Raw genomic sequence first — 14,200 nt, 5'->3', positions numbered from 1 at the left:
CTGTTGACACTCATGTCCTGAGTGAAAGTGAATAAGAATTATATGATCGAATAGTTTAATGAATACGGTGTATCAGTTGAAAGTAAATAGAAGAAATGCGAACGTAGTACATGTAGCAGAAGTGAGAACACAGAGGATCATAACATTAGGATGGCTGATTATCTTTGCAGCAAAATAACCCAAGACGCACGGAGAAAGGACATAAAAAGTAGACCAGCACTGGCAAGAAGGGCATTCCTGACAACAGAAGTTGCTAGTACTAACGTAGACCTCAATTTCAAGAAGTTATTTCTGAGACTGTACGTTTGGAACACAGCATTGTAAGGTAGTGAAATGTATACTTTTCGTAAACTGGAAAAGATGAGAATCGAGACGTTGGAGATGTGGTGCTAGAGAAGAATGGTGAGAATTCTGTGGACAACACAGAATAAGCAGGGAAGGGAATATATGGAAAACACAGAGAATAAGAAGAGACAGGATGATAAGAACATAGATTAAGACATTACGGAACAGCTTTCATGGCATTAGAGAAAACTAGAAGGCCTCTTGGTAACAAGCATTGATTTAGTCAACAACTGTATTACGGTTGTTTAGCGCCAACTTCATTTTTTCCCGAGACCTATTCAAAAGCAACACAGTAGAAAAGTCTCTTAAAGGTGGTTCGATGAACCCACTGCCTGGCAGTTGATTGCGATTAGCTAACTAATCATGTAGATGTAGGTGTACTTGTAACTTATGTCGTTACTCTTGTCTTGGGTTGAGAACTGAAGACACTCGCTTGTGTTTCGATGCTAGGCATGTATTAATGTTTCGCATTACCAAGCGGCGTGGCTTGCTTGTAAGATGCAAGAGGATGCTTTTCATTATATCATTCTGTTGATTACCGGCCCTATTCCTTCTGTGTCATTCTGGTCTTTTCTCTTTAAAGTGTTTTCTCTTTCATTAAAGTTCGAGGCAGTTACTGTTGAGTTAACTATAATCTACCCGCCTTAAATATTAACAAATGTCCTGCGTTTTCCGAAAACAGTGTTTTCTCAACCTTCATCAGCCTTTTGGTGGATTAGGTATTTCACTTGAATATCGATTAGTGTTTGGTGCTTGCCCTATTGACAATACTTATTGGCCTCCGATGTTTTGTTAGTGTGCCATTTCATGCCTCCAGAGCTTGCCAAACTCATATTTTTAATTCCTTTGTTTTCTGTATAAGTAGAAAAGTGTTCAACTCCGCCTACATCTGTGAATTACATGTTTATCCATTATTTTATGCTTCATTTATCAGGTACACATGTTAAGCTTTAGTCCATCTGGTGACGTTCGTCAGACTTTTAATACCAGGAGTATGAAAAACATAACGAGACTGAAGTTTTTCCTTGAAAAGTTTTTATTTATCCAAAAGAACAACAATTACTCCTTCAAAGAAGCTATCTTCGGGAACTACACACTGGTGAAGACGTTATTCTCAAACTTGGTAGCAGCGCTGAATGGCTTCAACTGGTATTGCGTTTAAGCCGTCGGTCAGATTCTTCTGAATGCACTCCAGAGTCATAAAATGACGTGCAGACGTGCTTTTCAGATATTTTTCAATCTCGGTCAAGGGAAAAAGTTAAAAGGACTCAGACACAAGTTATCAGCGGTGGATGGGGAAGGGGGGGGGGGACGACAGCAAAGACTTTTGAGGTAAAAAATTGCCTGATGGAAGTGTGTGTATGACATGGGGCGTTGCCTTGATGCAGGATCCATTTCCATGCTATGTCCAGTCTCACTCGATTCAACCTTTTCCTGAGCCTTTCAAGAACATATTTGTAAAACACTTGGTCGCAAATCTTCATGAAGAAACAAATTCATTATGCGTGATACCCCTACTGTCAAAAAAGCCAATCAGCACTGTCTCTATCTTTGATTTGCTCATTCGGGCTTCTTTAGCTAATTACATGTTTCGGTGTGTCGTTCCTCATTGCGCCGTTTTGTCTCAGGATTGTACTCAGGACTCCTGTAGTGAACACCTGTGACTACACAAGAGAACCATTTCTGGTCACTGATAAACCTCTGGTTAAGAGCAACGCACTTATTTCTTTGACTGTTCTTCCGCTCAGCTGGGAGGTTTTTAGCCACAATTCCGGCACAGACCTTTCACATACGCAAAACGTCAGTGAAAGTTTGATGTACGGTGAAAATGTTGAAGTTTAACAGGTCACTCATCTCCCTTATATTTAAATGTCGGCCTGACATCACAAGAATACGAACACATTTTACGATTTCGTCGGTTTTTGAAGATGAAAGTCTCACTTGTTCTCTGCTTTTCAAAAATATGACTTCTGCCAGCAAAAAACTTGTGCTCTTCATAAGGAATGTTTTCCATAGGTCTGTTTGAACTTTAGAAATATCAAACTCGCTGATTCCCCAAGTTTAACACAAACTGTGATTGTTAAACGTTGCACCAAACTCCGGTGTTCCATTTTCGTAACACACAACACAAACACAACTTCAGTGATAACGCTCTCAAAACTCACGTAATGGCTGTACAGAGCTGAAACACAGAGTGAGTATGTGGAAGGGCTAAAAACACCGGTCCACAAAAGTAGAAAAAACACAGCGTTGACAGATCACTCTCATTACTCGTCTAACACACATTGTACGTCTGTAAAATGGTATTAATTTTGGTAAGGCAGTTATCCAGTGGATTACATCGAGTCGGTATTATTTGTCAGTTGCTATTTTCCGAACTAGCCGCCTGCGTGACAGTTAGTTTGTTATTAGTTTACGTAGTATACTGCTCACTGAGCGTTGCCCATTGCTTGCTTATCTGTTACCCATGAGGTTAACTGGCTCTCTCCCCCTACTTCCGTTGTTTAAATTTTGTGTGGTTTGACGTAACTGGTTTCTTTCGTACCAGGAAGCTCACTGTATGGTTGCTTATAGGCTTCAAAAGCTAACAGTGGTAGAGGAGATTAGGTTAATCCTGAGAAGACAATCCGAGTAGAAGGCACTCGTCGTAATTGGACGGATGCTCCCAGTTGGGAAAGTTGAGCAGAAGAGTTGTGCCACTGGAAAAGAATATTACCCTGACCAAAACAATTAAGTGAAGAGAACTTACGGATTTTACATATATTGTGGCCAAGATAGATACGAAGCCCACGCCTACTACAATAGTACAAGTTTATATGCCAACTAGCTCTGCAGATGACTAAAAAATTGAAGATATGTATGATGAAATAAAAGAAATTATTCAGATACTGAAGGGTGAAGAAAACGTAGTAGGTGAATATGGATTGGTGCTAAGAAATGAAAGAGGAAGCCACCTGGTAGAATTTTGCACAGAGTACAACTTAATCATAGCTAACACTTGGTTCAAGAATCATAAAAGAAGGCTGTATACATGGAAGAAGCCTGGAGATACTAACAGGTTTCAGATAGATTATCTAATGGTAAAGACAGAGGTTTAGGAACCAGGTTTTAAATTGTAAGACATTTCCAGCAGCAGATGTGGACTCTGACCACAATCTATTGGTTATGACTTATAGATTAAAACTGAAGAAAATGAAAAAAAGGTGGGAATTTAAGGAGATGAGACCTGGATGAACTGAAAGAGCCAGAGGTTGTACAGAGTTTCAGGGAGATCATAAGGCAACAATGGTCCGGAATGGGGGGAAAAACACAGTAGAAGAAGAATGGGTAGCTCTGAGGGATGAAGTAGTGAAGGCAGCAGAGGATAAGTAGGTAAAAAGACGAGGGCTAGTAGAAATCCTTGCGTAACGGAAGATATATTGAATTTTATTGATGAAAGGAGAAAATATAAAAATGCAGTAAATGAAGCAGGCAAAAAGGAATACAGATGTCTCAAAAATAAGATCGACAGAAAGTGCAAAATGGTTAAGCAGGGATGGCTAGAGGACAAATAAAAGGCTCTAGAGGCTCATCTCACTAGGGTAAGATAGATACTGCCTACAGGAAAATTAAAGAGACCTTTGGAGATAAGAGAATCACCTGTATGAACATAAAGAGCTCAGATGGAAACCCAGTTCTAAGCAAAGAAGAGAAAGCAGAAAGGTGGAAGGAGTATGTAGAGGGTCTATACAAGTGCGATGTACTTGAGGACAATATTATAATAAAGGAAGAGGATGTAGATGAAGATGAAATGGGAGATACGATACTGCGTGAAGAGTTTGACAGAGCACTGAAAGACCTGAGTCGAAAAAGGCCCTCGAAGTAGACAACATTCCATTGGAACTACTGACGGCGTTGGGAGAGCCAGTCCTGACAAAACTCTACCATCTGGTGAGCAAGATGTATGAAACAGGCGAAATACCCCCAGACTTCAAGAAGAATATAATAATTCCAATCCTAAAGAAAGCAGGTGGTGACAGATGTGAAAATCACCGAACTACCTGTTTAATAAGGTAACGTGAGGCAATACTGACCCTACGGCTCATCTTAGAAGCTAGATTAAGTAAGGACATACCCACGTTTCTAGCATTTGTAGACTTAGAAAAAGCTTTTGATAAAGTTGACTGGAATACTCTCAAATTCTGAAGGTGGCAGGGGTAAAATACAGGGAGCGAAAGGCTATTTACAATTTGTACAGAAACCAGATGGCGGTTATAAGAATCGAGGGACATGAAAGGGAAGCAGTGGTAGGGAAGGGAGTGAGACAGGGCTGTAGCCTATCTCCGACGTTATTCAATCTGTATATTGAGCAAGCAGTGAAGGAAACAATGGAAAAATTCGGAGTAGGTATTAAAATCCATGGAGAAGAAATAAAAGCTTTGATGTTCGACGATGAGATTGTGATTCTGTCAGAGATGGCTAAGAACTTGAAAGAGCAGTTGAATGGAATGAATAGTGTCTTGAGGGGAGGATATGATCATCAACAAAAGCAAAACGAGGATAATGGAATGTAGTCGAATTAGATCGGATGATGCTGAGAGTATTAGATTAGGAATTGAGACACTTAAAGTAGTAAAGGAGTTTTGCTATTTGGGGAGCAAAATAACTGATGATGGTCGAAGTAGAGAGGATATAAAATGTAGACTGGCAATGGCAAGGAAAGCGTTTCTGAAAAAGAGAAATTTGTTAACATCGAGTATAGATTTAAGTGTCAGGAAGTCATTTCTGAAAGTATTTGTATGAAGTGTAGCCATGTATGGAAGTGAAACGTGGACGATAAATAGTTTGGACAAGAAGAGAATAGAAGCTTTTGAAATGTGGCGCTACAGAAGAATTCTGAAGATTAGATGGGTAGATCACATAACTCATGAGGAAGTATTGAATAGGACTGGGGAGAATAGAAGTTTGTGGTACAGCTTGTCTAGAAGAAGGGATCGGTTGGTAGAACATGTTCTGAGGCATTAAGGAATCACCAGGGAGACCAAGAGATGAATACACTAAGTAGATTCAGATGGATGTAGGTTGCGGTAGGTACTGGGAGATGAAGAGGCTTGCACAGGATAGAGTAGCATGGAGAGCTGCATCAAACCGGTCTCAGGACTGAAGACCACAACAACAACAACAAAGTCCCAACAATCTTAATTGTCGTAAGTCTATGCTGGGCAGTGAGGCCCTGAAATGTTACTAACAGACCAAGCAAATGCCTCATTGAATTTTACTATCTCGTGTATTCTGAAATTTTACAGGTCATCGGAAAACGACTTTAGAGGACTGGAACAAATGGTATTATGTTTCATGTACATTCCTACTTTTTGGTCACATTTAACTAAATGTAACTTCGAGGCTTTAACGTAATTTATTGCTCTAAGGTGCACTCAACCCTTGGGAGGAAAACTTAGGAGCTAGTTGATTGAAAATTAGCGGCTCCGGTCTCGGAAACTGACTTACGGCCGGGAGAGCGGTGTACTGACCAAATGCCCCTCCATATCCGCATCCAGTGACGCCTATGGTCTTAGGATGACACGGCGGCCGGTCGGCACCGTTGGGCCTTCGTGGCCTGTTCGGGAGGAGTTCAGTTTTTAGATTATTTTATTAGTGAGAGAAAGGTAGGGTCAAGTGAAGTGTAGTGAATAACCCTGGGTTTGGGACAGTTTGTGAACACAACAGAAGGATCGCCATAATGTAATTATCCTACAGTACAGCGTCAAAATTTGAATATTATACTTTTACTCCAACTTAGGCAAATCGAGCAGATTGGTTGATTCTGTCTGCATTACATGTGACCCACGATGCGCCTTAATTGGTTACAGCTATGTTGTACTGCCTCTGTGTTCCTCTCTTTCTCTCACACTGCCGTTGTCCTTCTCGCTCCTTATATATGGCAACCACCGTCAGCTACCTTCCATTATTTATAAGCTCATGGGCAGCTCCTAAGAAAACACGAAATATAGGGGTTTTGGATACCAAAACCGAGAGGTGATCCCAAGACGCGGCTATGGATAGCAAATTGATTTTAATTGTACATTTCTAAGATATCGATCTCGAGCATTCTTGAAATTGCCTAGGTATATTTATCCATTCCCAAGATACAAACCTTCTAATTTACCATACATGTACAAGTAAAATACGCAAGTAAAATCAGGTTTCATGCATGAACACAGTATATAAGATACACAGTGACATACGCTGTAAGGTGCCTGCGCTATCACCCGTGGTGTCTGAGAGCTCCGTGTTGTGATAGTACTGAATTCACATGCAGGATTTTTGGGCATATAAAATGTTGTGTGGTGCAGATTTGTATAGTTTTTAGTATTTCGATTTCACATAAGTTAGTTACCAAAAATACGCTGCCTCCTAAATTACTTTCCTTATATATGACACCCCTTGCTGTAGCAGGGAAAAGAAGGGAACCAGCAGAAAATGCTCTTATAAGAGCAAAAATTATACGAATATATATTATTTATTAAAATACTTTGAGGGGTGGTGTACCAGCATCTTCATTCTGTTTATCGCAGCACCTTTAAAAATTTTCCCAAATATTTAGGCATACAAATATATTCGCATTTTTGTATACTCACAGAGAAGGAAACAACGGCGTTGGGAGGGAGGCGGAAAAGTTATAAATAATGGAAGGTAGCTGACGGTGGTTGCCATATATAAGGAGCGAAAAGGACAACGGCAGTGTGAGAGAAAGAGAGGAACACAGAGGCAGTACAACATAGTTGATCGTGACAGAGCAGTGGAAGGGGGGGATTGAGGTACACAGTGATATTTATAGAGGAATAGAGAGACAGAGAATTTGGAAGTGAGTGAGAGCCAGAGGTAATGAGAGATAAGTTTATGGCAATGACAACGAGGAAAAGAAGGGTAGTGACAGTGAGAAGAGCCAGTAACAGTGGGCAGTCATATATGATGTAGCAGCATTAATAAAGAGCCAGAGGGAGACAGTGACAGTGAGAGAGAGTAGATAGTAATAGTAGGACAGAATGAAGGCGACTGTGAGACACGGGGCAGCAGTTTGAGGGACACGAAGAGATAATAACAATGAGTCAGGCTGAATTAGCGAATGACACTGGGCAGTTGGGAGTGGATGCTTAGGAATGACGTAGAGCGGCTTACAGCGATGGAATAGTGGGTGTTAGTGAGTTCCAGTTAATGGAGCTTGTTGGATTGAGATGTTCATCGCATATTTAAACGTGCGTGAACTGGTTCGCTTGCCAAAACGTCTGGTAATATTTTTAAAGGCTCAAGGAGGGTAGAATGACACAGGGGGTACCCCACTTTTCACTCATTTTAAATTATACAGGAGCAAATTCTTCTTTCTTGTGCTCAGATTGAAGCATTCTTATGACACTTCTCAACGGTTCTCTTCAGCATGAAAATGTTAGTTGTTTGTGCATAGTAAAATCGCAATAAACTGATCGTCGTCTTGTTTAAGTACGTAATGCACGTGTTACAAAATTTCTAGATCATTCACCCCCTCTTGAACATCATGATAGCAGCTCTTATCTGACCAATTTGGAGCAATAACATAAGGATACAGAGAGGACACCGAGAGCTGTTAGTGGCATTATAAAATATGACTTTTCCATTCACTGATATGTGGTACCCACTACGACTGGCGTCTACGTCGAAGTGATGTGCCCGCTGCACGACTCACGACCTGTCCTCGCAACTTTACTTGCTCCAGTAACTCGTCTCCTGCCTTCCTAACTTCACACGTTCTCCTGCAAACCTCGCAAGACTAGCAGTCCTGAAAGTAAGGATATCCAACAATATTCTTTTAGAGAGCGAATATTAAAGTTTCTTATGGTCCCAATACATGGTACCTTATGAATAGTAACAAACATTTTCATGTATACTGTTAACTACTCTGCATGTATGAAAAATAAAACTAAATTATGTGGTTCGTACTACTAATTTTATAACCCACTGTGCCTATATTGTCCACCCTATTGCGATAAGTGAAGCTACAGTTGAGAAAGCCAAGTTCACCGTCATTGAGAGTCGGATATCTTGATGCTACAACATTTGGTACTGTAGAGTCGTAACCTCAAAGTTGGATGTCATTTACTCTTCTCCAATGCTGTGAGCATTTTTGTGCAGTTGGGATCTAACACAGTTGCTTCAAGTTCTGCAACACAGAAACAGAAGAAACCCCCTTTCTTCGACTACAACTGCTAGGCAAATTAAAGTTTTATTGATACTACTGAGATGTATGGTCCGGAAAAGGAAAGATGAAAGTGTTAAACAATGGCAATGACTACAATGACTAGGTCACTGTCTGTGATATTCCAGCAACAATGACCGGAAGCATTATCTCAAATACAGGTTCAACTCTTAAGGTGCGTGTATTAAAAAAAAAGTGTAGCACAGTCTCAAACGCGTATGTTGCCTCCTTACCACAATGCAGCGTAAGGCACAAAATTGTTTCCATTGATCAGTCTTATATCGATTTCCCAAATTTTGTGACAATAATTTCCCACCACTGTGTAATGCATGAATGCATGATGATAAGCCAAGCCACTGCTTTTCGGTGTCGATAGAGTAGCAGACTCTGCCTTTCTTGAAGGTGAGATTAGATGCACCCCTGCACTGGCTTGGCAGGGTACGGCTCACATGTCCATTGTATTACGTTCCCAACTTCCGTCAAGATGAATCCGTAAAACCGGGGCTATAATTTAACCTATAGTTTCAATTCTCGATTGCATTTGTTCCCAAGATCTTTCATTTGCAAAATGGCACTCAGTTCAATGATTAACTGAAATGTTCTCAGATCTACTAAACGCACATTTAGTGGGTATCTTTCAAATGATATTATGTTCTTACACGAAATCTAAAACTGCGTTTTTCGTTTTCTCGTTTTCAATAGTTGTAATGAACTCTAAGCAATTATTGATCCTTCGTAAGGTTCCTCTTCACTATGTATTATTTCGTTACCAGTGAATTATTGCCCACAGATGGCAGGAAAACGAATATGTCTACCAAGTAATTTAGCTTATATCAGTAAACTAAATCGAAGGGTGCTGACGATTCACTGGCGATTGTGTTGCAATCTCAAAACTTCAAGTGCATAATTGTTTTCTCCCATACCGAAATGTATCTCATCATCTCGCAATAATGATCTACTGCTTTTATCTAATGCAATATTTTTATTGCCCCTGCTGGAACTTGATGGTCTGTAAGAGAAATAGCATTGCCTATGAGCAATGGTAGCCCTGACAATTTTATCATAATTTTGAAGATTCCAGTCTGTTTACCCCTTTTAGGAGATATCATTTTGAACTACAGATAACGTAAGCCTCTGGCTCCCCAATATCTTACACTGTACATTATTAACTCATTACATCTCTTCGACTGTTACCTGTAAGTTAAAATCGCCCAACCTTTTCTGTCAGATCAAATCTTATTTTGTGTACAGTACCATGTGTTTTGATACTTAGGTTTATTAAAAATGATACTATCAGTTTTCTTCATGTCATTGTTACCATTTTGTTTCACTACCCTTCATCAAAACTATAACCATCTTCTTCGCCATACTGATCTTCCTCTCTTCTTTGCCAAGTTCACAAAGAATACAATAAGCAGCATAATTAAAATAGATCGAACTATTCTAAAGTGTATCAGACTGGGCAGTAACAGCATGGCAAGTGCGTTAATTTCTCTTAAAATTGCGGCAAAATTTGCTCCAAAACCAAAATCCGATCAACTGGGAGTGCAGAACTCACAGTCCAAAAATAGGTAGAATCTCATAGGTGAAATCTTATGTCTTATTCCTCGGTTTCTCTCTCTATCAGAAGTTGAAGGAATAGTTGAAAGTGTGGCGGGGGGTGAGGGGGGGGGGGGCGAGGGGAAAGCTGAGCCAGTTAATGATGCAAAGGACCACGAAATAGCCGAGACGTACGGACATAACAGTACAATGGAACTAATAGCTGTGAAGAGAACGGGCAGTTATTTGGACGATGTATGAAATTCGGGCTTGGTCCATATGTGATAAAAAAAAATTAAATACTGAAGTAGTCGTACAACAAGATCGTCTACTGTTATTGATATAGAATATTACGTTACAACCTGGAAGTATCAAATATCCGGGGTGTTTATGGGAATATTATCGCACAATCAGCTTAACACCTCACGCATCCATGCAGCAGACAACAATAATATACAGAAGAATGAAAAATAAAGTTGAGAAACTTTTAGGTGACGATCCGTTTGAGTTTAGGGAAGATAAAAGCACCAGAGAGGCAATTCTGACGCTGCACTTGATAATGCTAGGAAGACTAAAGAAAAATCAATAAATCTTTTTTGGATTTGTCGACCTGGAAACAACGTTCAGTATAGTCAGATGGTGCAAGATGTTCAAATTCTGAGGACAAGAGCGGTAAGCTATAAGGAAGGAAGGGTAATGGGCGGCATGTACAACAACCAAGAAAGGGAAAATAAGAATAGAGGACGAAGACTGAGGGGTTCGAATTAAAAAGCGTTTAAGGCATTATGTAGTCTTTTACCTTTACTTTTCAGTCCTTGCATTGAAGAAGCAATGACGGAGACAAAAGCAAAGTTGAAGAGTGGAATTAAATGTCAAGGTGAAAGGATATCAATGACGCGAATAGCTCATGACATTGCTATCCTGAGTGAAAGTGAAAGAGGAGTGAGAGGTCCTGCTGAGTAGAATGAAAAGTTTAATGAGCGCAAAAAATGGTTCAAATGGCTCTGAGCACTATGGGACTTAACTTCTTAGGTCATCAGTCCCCTAGAATTTAGAACTACTTAAACCTGACTAACCTAAGGACATCACACACATCCATGCCCGAGACAGGATTCGAACCTGCGATCGTAGCGGTAACGCTGTTCCTAACTGAAGCGCTTAGAACCGCACGGCCACACCGGCCGGCCTAATGAGCGCAGAATATCGATTGAAAATAAATCGAAGAAAGACGATAGTAATGAGAAGTAGTAGAAGTGAGAAAAGAGGGGAAGTGAACATGAGAAGATCACGAAACAGATGCAGTTAAGGAATTCTGCTACCTCTGGAGCAAAATAACGCATGATGGCTGGAGCACGGACGACATAAGAAGCAGACTAGCACTGGCAGAAAGGACATTCCTGGCTAAGAGATGTCTGCTAATACCAAACAGAGATATAAGTTTCAAGAAGAAATTCCTCGGAATGTACGTTTGAATCACAGCAGTGTATGGTAGTGAAATACGGACTGTGGAAAAACCGGAAAAGAAGAGGATTTGTTGCTACAGAAGAACGTTGAGAATTCTGTGGAGTGATACGGTAAGCAATGACAAGGTTCTCCGCAGAATCAGGCATATATTGAAAACACTGAGAAGAATAAGGAACAGGATATTAGGGCATCTGTTAAGACGTTATGGTTTAAGTTACATCTTACTACTGGCAGCTGTAGAGAGTGCTTCATATTTTTCCCGTGCGCTGTTCAAGATTGGAATGATAGGGAAGTAAATGTAATGTAGTACGATGAACTCTCTTGCAGGCCCTTTGTTGTGAATTGCACAGATATCATGTAGATATAAGTAAAGTATTTGCTTATGTCACTGTTTTAGTCTTGTGAGATTAAGGCCTTACTTTGTGTTTTGATGAGTGGCACACATCCGCTATTTCTGATGAAAGTCCCATAACTGAAATTTTGTTGTTTATGCGTCACGTTACTGAGCAGTGTGACTAACTTGCAGTATGAGCAAGAGGTACTTTTCATCATATCCTTCTGTACATTATATGCACGGTTCCTTTTGTGTCATTCTGACCAGTTTTCTTCAAGGCGGTTTCTATTCCATTAAATTACCGTAGTTGAGCATAACAATAATCTACCCGCCTTAAATATTAACTAGTGTCTTGTGTTTTAGTTTTTATATAATTTTCATTAGTCATTTAATGGCTTTGGCGTTTCATTTAAATACTGACTGGTGCTTTGGGGTCCCGCAATTCATTTTATTCATTGACGTCCGATTTTTCGAAATTATACTGCTTCATTTCTGTTATTTAATGGATCTTTACTATATTTAAGTAGAATATTGTCTAATTCTGCCTATATGTGTGAGTTACTCGACAGTTTAGCCATTCTTTAATACTTCATTTATCAGGTGGCTTATGTTATGGCATATTCCATTGCCTTCCATGTCGTCTTCCATTGCCATCGGTACGCTTAGTCCGTAACTAACTTCTGTTAGTGAGAGAAGGACAGAGTCAAGTGTTTCGGATAGTCCTTGGTCTTAGGACTCTTTTTATGCCCAACAGAAGGATAGGGCTAATGTAGTTATCCTAAAGTACATCGTAAAAATCTGAATACTACACTGTTCATCCAGCTTAGACAAATGGAGCAATCGATTTATTCTTTATGCATTACATGTGATCCACGACGCGCCTTAATTAGCATACAGAGACACCATTTAGTTAATGGGCCGTTCCTGAGCAAATCCGAAAAATATGGTTTTTGGGTACCACAATCGAGCTGCGGATTCCAAGACGGTTTAGCATAGCAAATGGGTGAAATTGTTGTGAGATATTCCTAGGAATCCTGTAACTAACGACCCTGAAAATTATCGAGATACTTCTATCCATTTCCTAGATACAAAGGTTCACATTTACAGTATCTGTACTTGTAAAATACTAATGTAAAATCAGGTGTCAGGCAAAAACGTAGTTTGTACAGTTACGTAGCACAGCGAAATATGTTATAAGTATCCCCGTTGTCATCATGTGGGTCTGGGAATTCCATGTTTCGGTAGTACTGAAGTAACACGCAAAATTTTTGTACACATGAAATCTGGTCTGTGGTGCAAAATTATATATCGTTTCGTTATTTCAATTTCACGTAAGCAACCTATCATAATCATACTGTCCTCCAGTCTTCTTTTCAGATGAGAGTCATACCTTGCAGTGAAACGAGGGGAGCCAACTGGAAAATATAAAATGGATATACAACAATTTATTATGAAGTCCAGGAAGTGGTACGCCAGTTGCTTCATTACATTTTCCTCAGCGCCTTCAGCATCTTTGAAACATCCCAATGATTTTCGCAAGTGAACGAATTCGCGCTTTTTATGTTGAAATAAACTACTGGCCATTAAAATTGCTACACTAAGAAGAAATGCAGATAATAAACGGGTATTCGTTAGACAAATACATTATACTAGAACTGAAAGGTGATTACATTTTCACGCAATTTGGATGCATAGATCCTGAGAAATCAGTACCCAGAACAACCACCTCCGGCCGTAATAACGGCCTTGATACGCCTGGGCATTGAGTCAAACAGATCTTGGATGGCGTGTACAGGTACAGTTGTCCATGCAGCTTCAACACGATACCACAGTTCATCAAGAGTAGTGACTGGCGTATTGTGACGAGCTAGTTGCTCGGCCACCATTGACCACACGTTTTCAATTGGTGAGAGATCTGGAGAATGTGCTGGCCAGGGCAGAAGTCGAACATTTTCTGTATCCAGAGAGGCCTGTACAGGACGTGCAACAAGCGGCCGTGCATTATCCTGCTGAAATTTAGGGTTTCGCAGGAATCGAATGACGGGTAGAGCCACGGGTCGTAACACATCTGAAATGTAACGTCCACTGTTCAAAGTGCCATAATTGTGAACAAGAGCTGACCGAGACGTGTAATCAATGGCACCTCATACCATCACGCCGGGTGATACGCCAGTATGGCGATGACAAATACACGCTTACAATGTGCGTTCACCGCGATGTCGCCAAACACGGGTGCGACCTCATGATGCTGTAAACAGAATCTGGATTCATCCGAAAAAATTACGTTTAGTCACTCGTGCACCGAGGTT

This window comes from Schistocerca piceifrons, chromosome 5 (genome assembly GCF_021461385.2).
Source record: "Schistocerca piceifrons isolate TAMUIC-IGC-003096 chromosome 5, iqSchPice1.1, whole genome shotgun sequence".
In the NCBI taxonomy this organism is placed as follows: domain Eukaryota; kingdom Metazoa; phylum Arthropoda; class Insecta; order Orthoptera; family Acrididae; genus Schistocerca; species Schistocerca piceifrons.
The sequence above is the reverse complement of the archived record's forward strand: the minus strand, read 5'-3'. Positions refer to the sequence as shown.